Here is a 12,675-nt window from a genome sequence, read left to right on the forward strand (position 1 = left end):
GTAAAGGTGGGGAAGGGGCAAAGAAGTCGAAGGGTCTCTGGAGTAGATAATTATATAGATTAAAGACTGATATTAACTATGAGAGAGGTTCCACAGCGAAGGGCTCCGAAGTGTTGTTATGAAAATTTGTTCTTGGAATATTAGAGGAGGAGGGGCAGTGAGGAAAAGACAACTGATTCGGACTGTCATACGTAATGAAAAACCGACATAGTGGTGCTTTTGGAAACAAAAAGAGAACAACTGGACAAGAAATTCGTTGCTAGTGTTTGGAAATCAAGATTTGTTGATTGGGTTTACCTACCATCGATTGGAAACTCTGGGGGTATTATAGTGATGTGGGACCCAAGACTGGTGGCAGTTACTAATAATTTGATTGGGGAATTCTCGGTGTCTATTGAAATCCGTTGGAATGAAGACATAAATCGGTGGTTTTCAGCCATCTACGGACCAAATAAGCCGAGTAAGAGAGATATTCTGGGATGAACTAGCTGGTTTGAGCTCAATTTGTTGGGATAATTGGTGTCTCGGAGGTGATTTCAATGTGGTAAGAAATTCTGGAGAAAAATTGGACAGTCATTCAAACACTACAAGCATGTCCTGTTTTGACTACTTGATAGAAGAGTTGCAACTTCATGATCCCCCACTTTTAAATGCCAAGTACACGTGGTCCAATTTTAGGACGGAGTCGATTTGTTGTCGTCTCGACAGATTTCTCATATCCGGGGGTTGGAGGGACATCTCCCCTATATTTAGACAAACGCTGCTACTTATAATTACTTCGGACCACTGCCCTCTTTTGTTTGATACCGCTAAGTTGAGATGGGGTCCCGCTCCCTTCAGATTTGAGAATGCTTGGTTGTCACATCATAATTTCATACAATTAGTTCGGACATGGTGGAATAATGAGGAAAACCATGGGTGGGAAGACTATAAGTTTATGAAAAAATTGAAACACATCAAAACAAAGGTTTCAATATGGAACAGAGAGGTGTTTGGAGATGTGAGAGTCAGACTCAAAGAGCTGAACAGTAAGATTAAGCAGTTGGATGAGAGAGAGGCCGATGGATCTTGGTCGGAATCGCTTTACAACGAAAGAAGGGAAGCAAGGTGTGAGATGGAAATGTGTCTTTTAGAATATTCCAAATAGAAAGTCAAAAAGCAAAACTCAAATGGCTCAAGGAAGGGGATTAGAATTCTAAATTCTTTCACTCGTTACTCAACAACCGAAGGAACAGAGCATTGATAGATAAAGAGGAGTTGGAGGATGGACCAGTGGTTACCGAGGAGATACAGATTGAAGAGAAAATTCTTAATTTTTTCAGAAACCTGTACATGAAATCGGACGGGGTTGGAAGGGTCTTTGATGAGGTAGGGGAGAATCTAAGTGGTTTGGATTGGAGTCCTTTACAATGTAATGAAGCAGAGGAGTTGGAGAAACCTTTTGTGGAGGAGGAGATAAAAAAGGCGATGTTTGACAGTGATGGCTCCAAGGCACCAGGACCGAACGATTTCACTTTGGCTTTCTTGCAAAGAAATCGGGATACAGTGAAAGAAGATCTAATCAAGGTGTTTGCTGAATTTTTTGAAGATGAGATTATTAATGGAATCACAAACGAAACATACATATGTCTCATTCCAAAGAAAAATGATGCGAGAAAGGTCAATGATTTCAGCCCAATTAGTTTGATAACGAACTTGTATAAGATATTGGCTAAGGTCTTGACAAGTAGATTGAATAAAGTTTTGTGTAAGAGGGCTCGAAGTTGGGAAGAAAAAAATTGAAATTTGATATATTCAATTTGCGGATAATGGATAAGAAGTAAGAGGGCCAAGGCAATGAATGAGGTAAGAGGGCTCGAAGTTGGGAAGAAAAAATTGAAATTTCGCATATTCAATTTGCAGACGATATTTTGTTTTTCGCAAAAGCACAAGGGCACGTGTTGGCGATAATGGATATACTAAAATCTTTCAATACTCATTCGGGGTTGAAAATTAATTTCGAAAAAAATGTTATGTTGGGATTGAATTGTTCGGAAGAGGAAATCGATGAAATGGCATTAACAATCGGGTGAAAAAAAGAAAGATGGCTGATTAAGTACCTTGGGGTACCTTTGGGAGGTAACCCCACAAAGATGGACTTTTGGGAACCTGTGATATCTAAAATGTCAAAGAAATTAGCTAGTTGGAAAAATTCGTTCTTATCGGGGGAGGGGGAGGGGGAGGGAGGACATTGATTAAGGCCGTCTTATGTGCGATGGAATCGTACTTCATGTCTCTTTTTAAAGTGCCAATTCGGGTGGCTAAAAAAATGGAAAATTTGATGAGGAAATTTTTGTGGGATGGACCAGACGGGGAGAAGTAGTGCCATGTCGTAGGGTGGGAGCATGTGTGTAAACCAAAAGGACAGAGGAGGATTGGGTTTGGGAAACATTTGCTTAAGGAACAAGGCTCTTCTTGGAAAATGGTGGTGGAGAGGTTCAGTGGAAAGGGAGACGTTGTGGAAAAAAGTAATTAAGAGTATCTATGGTCTTAAAGATAGATTTCCAGTTTTGTTTCAAATTTGTACTTCATCCGGTAAACCTATCCATAACTTCGTAGATGATATCAGTGTCAATTCTTCTCTCGTCTGGGATGTGAGGTTCAGAAGAGATTTAAACGAGGTTGAGTTAGGTGAGTTCACTACTCTTTTAGGTGTCTTAGGTAGAGTCAGACTGGAGTTGGGTATAGAGGATTATAGAGTTTGGTTGGGGGAACCTTAGGACTTGTTTCCTGTTTGCTCTTTTTACAACTCGTTTTTACTGATTTCTAATTTCTCGTTATTCTCTCAATTTCATTATATCTGGAAAGTACATGTCCCACATAAGGTTCAGATTTTCTCGTGGATAGTGGCCTTGGGAAAACTGCCCACATGCGACTCGGTGCAAAGAAGGTGGCCGAAATGTGTGTTAAGCCCGCAATGGTGTTGTCTATGTCGAAAACAAGAGGAGAGTCAAGATCACTTACTTCTGCATTGCTCATTCTCGACTGAAATATGGACGAAAGTTTTAAAGGAGCTGGGTTTTCAATGGGTGTTTCCGAGGAAGGCACAAGAGCTATTTATTATGGAATCGGGGTGTGGCACAGCGAAAAGATTATCCAACTTTTGGTTTATGATAATTCACTGTATTTTTTGGTCGATATGGCTGGAAAGGAATAACAGAATTTTTGAAGAAGTGTTGGAATCGTGGAAGAAGTTTGGGAGAAGATCAAATTCAGAGTCGCCACTTGGACAACATACTTGCCAGAGTACACATTTATGCATCTCAGATTTGATTAGGGATTGGAAAGTTGTATGGGCAGGAGGATAGATTTACGCTGCCATAGTTTAGTGTTTTAGCGTCTCTCTTTTGTAACGCTGTTTGCGGATTACTCGTCCGCATGTACTAAATACTTTCTTAATATTATAATAAAGTTAGTTTCCTATAAAAAAAATAATAATTATCTAAGTAAACTGGTGGAAATAGTCTTCAGAGTCGATAGTGATAACTGATGATATGTAGAAAAAAAGATGAGTGTCAAATTGTACATGAAATGGTTTTAAAACTTTGGTTTAAAGATTAAAAATATGGCAACTTGGTATTCACTCTCCATACTCAACTTTCTCTTTACTGCCCATCTCCTCAAATCTTTGTTTTAACTCCTCAATATTTCAAAATTTCCCAAAATATCTTTGATTCTCCTAATTATGGTACGCGACATTGTTTCACTTATCGAGCTTGTTCTTAAAAGCATGTAGCCTCAAGACATGCAACTACGCAAGGTTTTCAGCTTATATATCATGTTCCGATGAACGATTTTTTTAACTTGTAAATGGCCCATCATGCTTCTGTATAATAAATTGAACAGTTTACCTCTTTGACTAGAGTGTCGTTGGGTTATATCAATCGATTTTTACAGACTGCTCCTCATAGCTCAACCACACAATCGCAACCGATGGTTTCTTCAACAGTACTTAGCGCAACCCTGTTTCGTTTCCTACATCAGGGTGTATAGTAAAGTAGTTCAATTTGAAACTAATACATTATAGGGGCAAAAACCCTTAATCTTTTTATTCAAATATACAAACTAATATTATATAGTAACCTACTGTAGAGGAAGAGAAACTTGTTTAGCTATTTATAGTAGTCGGAGTTAAAACACACATAAACTAGAAAGAGAAAATATTACAATGTTTTGAAAGAAAATGAAGAGGTTGAGGGATGTCTTTATCTTCTTTCTGTCTTGGTATTTATAGAAGTCCTCTGCCGATATGAATTCCGGACTTCAAAACTTGCCTTAACTTTTCTTTAATGCCTTCCAGCTGTGTTTTGGCATTATATATTGAGTGGGTCGAGTGAGTGGTTGAATGGTCCCTCCACCTTTTCTTGAATTGTCTTTTTCTAGATCATTAATCTAGAAACAGCTTGTTCTTTTATCTTTATCTCCTGGCATAACCATTAGATATGTGTTTGGATCATATCAGCTGAAATCTCATTTTCTGCTTCTTTTAGCAGTTTGTATATATTTTTGAAGATTACCAGCTGCTTTCTTATCTCCTTAATCCGTTTTTTGGAAACCTTGAAATATGTAGAATACATTTTCTTTGGTTCCAAACTTTGTTTTAATTCTTGTGATTTTCTTGTTCCTATTTACTCTGTATTTGTAGGTGTATTTGGGTCCAAGTCTTTTAGTTAGTGGGCAAATTACATGCCTACTTGCTTTTGTCGGAGAATCTTTATATTTGGTTATCCCCAAGGAAAAATGATTGCGATCACATGTCCACTTATTTTTGTCGAGGAATCTTAAATTTTTAGTGTCCCCGAGGAAAACGTGGTTGTGGTCTTTCACCACTTGGTCCTGTCTCTACAATATGCTTCCTGTCTGACCGAGGTCTGAAGCCCTTGCCAAAGCTGGCTCCTTTTGATTTGGGCATTCTGGGCAGATCTGTTCTGACCATCTTCTCACATGAGCCATGTTGCAGAATTTCCGACGAGTTTCTTTACTCCTCGGCAGCTTGCTATTCCGCAAAAGATTTCTTTTCTTTTCAAATAAATCTTCTGCAAAATTTGTTGTTTTTCCTGTCATAGTATTTAACAGGAATGATCCATTTACCGAATTGTGATAAAATTTAAACAAAAAATTGACTTTGTCCATCTCGGTTAGACAAACCCATAGACCCCAAGTTCTTCTGGTGGAAATGTCATCTTCAGTTATTGAAGCAACAATGAGTGTTTTTTTTTCTATCGGAGGATCTTTGATAAATTTTTGAACATTAATATCTGGACTCCTTAACTTGATGAAATAAAAGGCTTCGTGAGAGACTTTTCCTGCTGGTTCGGTGTTGTACTAAAGAAATATAGCTCCAGAATGTCTCATTTGGACAAATAGTCGTTATTTGCCCATGTTTCAAGAACCGCTTCCTGTATCCATTTAGGTAGTCCTGAAATTTCGGGGAAGCTAGTTGTTGTAGTATAAACCGAGGCAAGAGCCCCGAATTCATACCAGGCTTTTACTTTCTTTGGATATGAATTTGGTTTCATCCATACCCTAGGATATTTTCCTGAAATATCAACCCTAATTGTGGTGGGGTTAATGCCTACTATAGTTTTTAATTTCTCACACATATTTGTTGATAAACCTGAAATGGAAAAATTGTAGCTTCATTAGTATCAACATTAGTTTTTCCCTTGTCTGTATTAGGTCTAAGGTTGATCTTTTCCTCTTTGATCCCCGAGGTGAAAGGTGAATATGGAGTTTCACTTTTTGTTTCAGCCGACTCATCTGGAGATGATCCCGACTTAACACTTGTGCTAGGGATATTTGAATCCCATGCTCCAGGTATAGAGTCCTATACTCAAAAACTCTCCGTTTGGGAAACCAGTGGCTTCTCAATGCCTTGGAGCATAGGCCTTTGTATTATAGACTACAGCTGAGTATAAGCCTGTAAACATCCTGTGATTCGATCTGAGGTAATTCTCTTATCGGCTTGTTGTAGCCTACCCGCAGCTTTTGCATTTAGGGCAAGCTTATTGAACTCGTTTTGAAGCATTTCAAGGTGTTTCCTCAAATTCCTCTGCATTTTTATGATGGCATCGATATCACCGATGTCCATCTTTTGTAAAAAATCTGCAAGAATATTTTCATGAGATTTAATAATCACAATATCAAAAATATAATTTTGACATAACCCTTGTCATTTTAATAATCTGGCCTTCTCTGGTTTAGATTCTATTCTATTCCTCAAGAAAGCTTTTATCTATGTGTTATCAACTTATAAAGTAAATTTCTTTGCAAGTAAAAATAATGATCATTTTTCAAAAGACATTTCTACTGCATAAAATTCTTTTTCGTTGATATTTCATTTTATGGATTCTGCATCTGAGAAAAGTCTACTGCAATATCTGAATGGCTGTTCATTTTCTGGTGTAAGCTTGGTTAAAACTGCCGTCCACCAGTGATCACTGGCATCAGTATTTAATAACAGATCATCTTCATCATGAGAAATAGCCATTTTCGGAAGATTTTTACAAATCTCCTTGAGTTGGCTAAGTCCCTGGGTGTGTTCTTTCGTCCATATAAATTTCGCATATTTTTTCAGTAATGGACTGAACACTTTCCTGTGTTTTGCTAGGTTTTTAATAAATATCATAGCGAAATTGCTCTGATACCAATTGAAGGATCGTGTGCTCGGCACCTTCGAGGTGCTTCGAACATAATATTCTCTAAGAGCTGCAATAGCTCGTGTTCTAAGAATATAAACACCGATGAATTAAATCGAGTTTGGTTTTAAATCAAACGAAAAATACTCGAAGTAATCCTTCGTTAAGAAAAACTGAAATATTTTAAAGTATATTAGCTTGTGTAAACTGATCGACTGAAATACGGGGAATCAGTTGTAGCTTTTATCAGTTCAGTTACGGTGAGAACTGAACTGATATCAGCTGAACTAATCAAATCAGTTTAAAACACAGTTAAGCAGTTAATACACAAGATATGTTTATGGATGTTCGGAGACTTTAACTGTTCCTACGTCACCCTTTCTACAACCTCGGGTAGGATCCACTAGAAGACTTTGATTTATACAACTACTTGTACAAACCCACTCAAATTAGGACTTACCATACTGTCTAACTGAACTCCTAGTCTAGACTGAAGGAAACATCTTCCAGCCAATACTTGTTTAATGTCTGTGTGTCAAAGACTACATACACATGTTTTACGTCTTTGTGTAAGACCCGCTCAGCTAAAAAATAAGCTCAGCTCTCTGTATTTGTGAGTAGTGTGGTGTGTGTGTGTGTGATAACTGAACAAAGAATACAATGCGTCAGTGTTCTCACACACTAATGGAAATAAGCTTCTAATCTAAGCTGATATAACTTTAGAGTGTTCCCTCTACTGGGCTGATTGCTCCCTCGTAAGCTGATATGCAATATGCGTGCCCTCTCTTTTCTCTCTTGTTTTTTTACACATATTGTTGATGGTATTGGTCTGTATTTATAGCAACGATACGACCGTACATTAAGACTAATCACATGTGATCGTTGCAGCTTGAATGCGTTCCTTGAAATTTGTATCTTGACTTTTCCGACAGCCATTCTGGAACATTTTGTCTTTAAGCTTTGCTGCAACGTCCATTATTGTACTATTGATAGTACAGTTGCTTTTCCTTAATGCACGCAGCTGGATTCCACCTTTGATAAGCTTGTCGTGTTTTGCAAACTGATTGATTCCAAACTGATGCTTTGAACGAGTCAGTTGAACTGCTCTTGAACTGGTTTGGTTAAATCAGTTGACTCTCAGTTGAACTGATTTAACTGATTCAGTTGAACTTGTCAGTTGGACTTTTCATTAGTTGAACTTTTCATCAGCTGGCCGGGCTTCTGAAGGTTTTCTGGTTAACCACCTATCAACTGAACAATCAGTTAAACTAGTCTTTGATGATTCAGTTGGACTGGTTCAGTTTGGGCAATTAGTTGGCATTTTCAGTTTGCGTCTCGATAGCTTCAGTTTTGGCTCGATAACTGATCAGTTCGAAGCTTGATCAGTTTCAGCTTCCTGCGCACTTAGATAAATCATTAAAAACAAAATAACAAGTTTTGTTAATCATCAAATCAAGATTGCGAACATGAAATGTTCCAACAATCTCTCTCTTTTTGATGATCACAAAACTTGAGCAGTTAATGCTTTTAAAATTTAAAATTGATTTCCCCCCTTTGTGAGAATAGAAAATAGTTAAAACTAAAAACAATTCAGTTCGAGGGATAACATATTTAAGAAAAGTTAAAAACTCCCCCTCAATAACTGAATTAAAAACAAGTTTTAAAAACAATTTTTCAGTTCGAGGGGAGTTCGAGGGTAAGAAAGCTTCCCCTCAAGAACTGAATTAAAAACTCCTCTTTAAAAATAATTATCTACGCCAAAATTTAGTAGCTTTTAATCATTCAAGCAGTATAGACAAGAAATCTGGAGATATCAGTTCAATTACATAGAAACATAACTGGATAAACATGATGTTCATTTAATCAAAATAGATTTCTTTTTTATTATACATTTAAGTACATCAACAGTTATAAGGGAAATTGCTACTACAATAGCACATTTTAAACAACATCAAATATCAATCAGTTTATACATGACAGAACTGGATATACCAACAACTGGTTGCCTTGAACTCTTGAAGTGCTGCAACGATCTTGAGTCTCATTGCCAGACGAACAGCTAGCTGTCTTGGACATGTTCTCTGTGTTGCCAAACTAGTCGAGCTGACTCAAACTGGACTCAACTAATGTTGAACCGCATTGATTATCTGATATGACAATGAAGCGGCGGTATACTGCTGATGATTAATGAAGCGTCTGCTACTCGTTTTCTTAAAACGTACTAGATTTTTTTTATTTCCATAATTCAAAATATACATATATATATACTTTAAAATACCTTGCCACCATTTTTAAAATAAAACAACCAACTAACATTTGAAAATCCAAAGGAGATAGTTTGAATCGTAAAATCGTCAAACGTTTTACCAAACCTAAAAATATTATTTGAAAATTATAGCACATACTATAACCTCTCAAAACCACTCATAAAAATAAATAAATTGCCGTAAAAATATCTTTAACATAACTTAAAATCATAAATCATAACTAATGTGGAATACTAGCGTCGGTCCTCGGGTTATGTTCACCTTCAGTCCAGCAAAGTCAACCATCAAGACCTCCATTATCATAATCACCTGCATCAATCACACCTAGTGAGTCTAAAGACTCAAGACATCATATTCTTGATACCAAATAATACGTATAAAAATCACATACAACAGTGAAAAATACTTGTACTTAAAATATCGTTTTCATGAAGATGCATATATTTTAAACATGCCAATATGCGCAACATTATTAATTCATGCAATTAAAACATTTTAATTAAAATACAAGAAAATTTAATAACTTGCGTGCATGTGGTTCGCGTGGACCTTAAAATTTTCGGGCCGTTACAATCTTCCCCCCTTAAATTAAATTTCATCCTCGAAATTCGCTTATCCTTAATAATCAAAAGTTTAGACTTAGTTTTAGCATCCCAAAAATCCACGCTTCCGCTGCGCACTCTGATAAAACTTAAGTTCTAGAATGTCCTTACGTTTCCTTGATCCCAATTAAATTTTCCTTCTAAATCCTTATTTGCCAATCGCAACTTAAAAAGACCCATGATGACTTAATGCTATATTATTATAACATCGAATTTCAACATTTCTTACAATTCTCAATATTAAAAGATGGATGACCATACTTATCGTATATTATTTTCCTTATTTTATACCCAAAATTTCATCAACTTATCAAATTTAAATCTTAAAATCCTAAACGCATCCGCTAACGCTTAAATTTTCAAGCCTAATTTTGAATCATCCTTAAAAACCATTGATTAACATTCCTTATAACACTATAACCAAGATATCCCAAGTTTCCAAATATTCTTAAAAGTCTAAATCATTGAAAATTTTATCATTAACCCATTCAATTCTCACTTATTATTAAACTATTTCCCAAATTCCTTAAAATTTGCAAAATTAATTCTTAATTTCCTCAAAAATTATCCAATTGGTCCTAAATTTCGAAAATCCTACGATTAACCCATAAGTTTTTGGCATTATTAATTTCCTTCTACGGGTTTCCCATAACATAAATTTTGATAAATTTAAAATTATTTACCCAAAATTAATTCTCATAGCCAATCTTATCATTCATCAAACTTAAAATCCCAATTTATACATTTTCTTACTTCCAAAGATCATCGCAGTTTTCGAATCATTATTCTTTATGTCTAATTCCAAAGAATTAATTCAACTAATAACCATGAATCATAAATATTTTATTAGAAAATCTACGTGTCCCAAAGACTTTCATAATATTCAAAAATAACTTATGACCCAAAAAATAGAACGTCAACACTAAAACCCAAAAATCAACATAGTCCAATTCCACCACAAAACCAACATGCATTGAAATCAAATAATTTCTTATTTCATATTGTATCACTTATAAAAATTCTAAAGCATATAAATCATATATTATCATAAAACTATTAGACATGGGACGTGAACATAAAATTCATATAATTATGCAGGTAACATCATAAAATCATATAAAGCAAGTAAACTTACAAGTTTGAGGCTTGACGACTGGGCTTCCTGGCGCTGATGGTGGCACAACCCTTTGCAGAACTATTGCTCTGATACCAACTGAAACGTCTGCTACTCGTTTTCTTAAAACGTCTAGAATTTTTTTTAATTAATCTCCATAATTCAAAATATACATATATAAAAAAAACAACCAACTAACATTTGAAAATCCAAATGAGATAGTTTGAATCGTAAAATCGTCAAACATTTTACCAAACCTAAAAACATTATTTGAAAAGTATAGCCCATACTATAACCTCTCAAAACCACTCATAAACATAAATAAATTGTCGTAAAAATATTTTTAACATAACTTAAAATCATAAATCATAACTAGTGCGGAATACTAGCGTCGGTCCTGGGGTTATATGCACCTTCGATCCAGCAAAGTCAACCATCAAGACCTCCATTATCATAATCACCTGCATCAATCACACCTAGTGAGTCTAAAGACTCAACTCATCATATTCTTGATACAAAATAATACGTATAAAAATCACATACAACAGTGAAAAATACTTGTACTTAAAATATCGTTTTCATGAATATGCATAAACTTTAAACATAACAATTTTCATAAACATTTTCATGATGCATGAACTTTAAATAAAAACATTTTCATGATGCATGAACTTTAAACATAAATATTTTCATGAATATTTTCATAAACATTTTCATATCCTCATAAACATATTCATATAAATATGCCAAACTTAAACCTCAACCTTTTCCTTTTCCTCATTTCATAACATATATCCTTTCATCATGAGCATAAACGTTTTCCATTTTCATTGAATTCAGATAGTTAATTGTGACATTTCTCATCCTCAAAAGTCGATGGATCCATCTACGTGAAACCACAGTACTGGGCGGCGAGGACATCAGCGACTCTCTCGTCAACTGAGCCTTGGCCTATCCTCATCGAATGGAAATACGATCGTCGGGCTCTCTCTGGGGCCTTCTCCCATAAATGGGCTCCCTCTGGGACATTTTCCCTCATGATATCCCCATTCTTATCCTCATATCCTCAATAGTCACAATTACTTCACCTCATCCAATGTTTCATATTTTCATCACTTTATAAAAACATTCATTTAATATCCTTTTTCCGTTTAAAAACAAGCATGCAACATATCTTTTAACGTTATCGTTTTATCATAGAAATCCATAATCGTTTAAAAAAACCATTTTAACATATTAAAAATTCATAAACATTTAAAATAACATTTTGATATATTAAATCATAAACATTTAAAATAAACCTTTCGACATAAAAATTCCTAAACATATAAAATTCGATAAAAATTCATTACCATTGAAAAAATCATGTTAGCACATAAAACAGCATTCAGGCCACTACCATGACGTTTACTAATTTTTGGGTGTAAAATTACCGTTTTACCCCTAGACGTAAAATTTCACGTTTTTGACATTTTCTTAATTTCATTGGCTCTAACACGTCCCAAATAATTATTTAAGCTTACATGAATTTTATCATATTTTTATTTAGCTTAAATCGAGGACTTTTAATTTAATATTTAAATAAGACGTACTACTGCGTTTTAATCCCGAATTAAATCAAACCTTAATATAAAATTCCCAAATTAAAAACTTAGACTCTTAATAATTATTTGAGCTAAAATATAATTTTCCATAATTTTATGAAGCTTAAATCTAGGCGTTTCAATTAATTCCGGCGATAAAATCCCGAATAAATCCAAAACTCATTATTTTGATCCCAAATTTTAAACATAATATTTTTATTTCTTATTCTACCCTTACAAGTCATGATCCACCCCCGTGACCCATGGTTCCAATTTTAGACTTTTAAATTTTGTTTTTGACACATAACCGAACCACCTGAGCCATCTCCCAAAATACTCGAGCCACGCCCAAGCCACCTTGAGCCAAACCCGAGCCAACCCACCTAGGCACCCTCCTGACAAAGCCCAGCCCCTAGAACCGGACCCTAGCTC

Source organism: Primulina tabacum, chromosome 10, assembly GCF_025594145.1.
Source record: "Primulina tabacum isolate GXHZ01 chromosome 10, ASM2559414v2, whole genome shotgun sequence".
Taxonomy (NCBI): domain Eukaryota; kingdom Viridiplantae; phylum Streptophyta; class Magnoliopsida; order Lamiales; family Gesneriaceae; genus Primulina; species Primulina tabacum.